The sequence below is a fragment of the Dreissena polymorpha genome, chromosome 3 (assembly GCF_020536995.1).
Source record: "Dreissena polymorpha isolate Duluth1 chromosome 3, UMN_Dpol_1.0, whole genome shotgun sequence".
In the NCBI taxonomy this organism is placed as follows: domain Eukaryota; kingdom Metazoa; phylum Mollusca; class Bivalvia; order Myida; family Dreissenidae; genus Dreissena; species Dreissena polymorpha.
In genome coordinates this window covers 114,659,899-114,660,952 of record NC_068357.1, presented here as the reverse complement: position 1 = coordinate 114,660,952, position 1,054 = coordinate 114,659,899, and positions in this window count along the sequence as shown.

Below are 1,054 nucleotides of genomic sequence, written 5' to 3'. Positions count from 1 at the left end.
GAGTTCAAAGATGAGCACGTGGTGTACCGATACTCGCTAGTATGAACCTGTAATTAACGCAATTAAAAAAGCAAGCTATGAATTCTTCGCGTGTTCATTTCCGATTGTTGTTGTCTATCACCTTCCATTGTTCGTAAAACTTGCAAAAGGGTGCACCACACTTGGAAGCGTTTAGTATTGTTCACATTTATTTTACTGAGAAGGGGTAGTACCATTGCGGTATATAATTGAACTTTTAATTGGCACTACCCCTGGTAATTGTCATAACGCTTACGCTATCGGGCGAAACAATTGTTTTATACCGGTTAACAAGGTTATTCACCCAATAACGCAAATGTAATGGTCCGTTTCCCTCAGGCATGCACCTGCAATAATTTATGATGTCAATCTGTTTGTAAAACCCCATGATCGAAGTGTCATTAGATATCGAAAACAGGACCGAAATTTGGTAAAATAGCGCTGTAAAATATACTGTCCGAAAACTTAGAGACATTAATTATGGACGAAAACTCGTGTGTCCAAAAATTAAGAGTCACGAACAATAATGATTTTTGCTAAAAAAAGGGGTGTCCGAAAACTTAGAGTGTCCGAAAACATAGAGTAATTACGGTAATCAATTTTTAATTTAGTTTATTTCCATAAATTTTTTTTTTTTATTCAATATCATACATACAATGTAAACATGTATATGAGCATACAACACAGTGATTGTACAAAGCAATAAAGTTCAGACATGTTATATAAGATATGCTAATATATATATATATTTTTTAGAGAGAAAAGAAAAGAACAACAGAGAAATAGTTATGAACAATGATGAGTTGTATAAAGTCGGAAGAAAGCATACTGGACTTGTGTGTTTTGTTGTATATTCACAATGATCTTGTCCGATTGAGAAAAAAAAATAAACAAAACTATTTTAGAGGGATAAACTAACATTAGAGTGAAATGTATATTAGTGGACAAAACATTATGAGAATTTAATCCGATTCCATTTTTGTTCAAAGATTTGTAATGTGTCATTACTGAGGGCTATTTCTTTCTCAATCTGGAT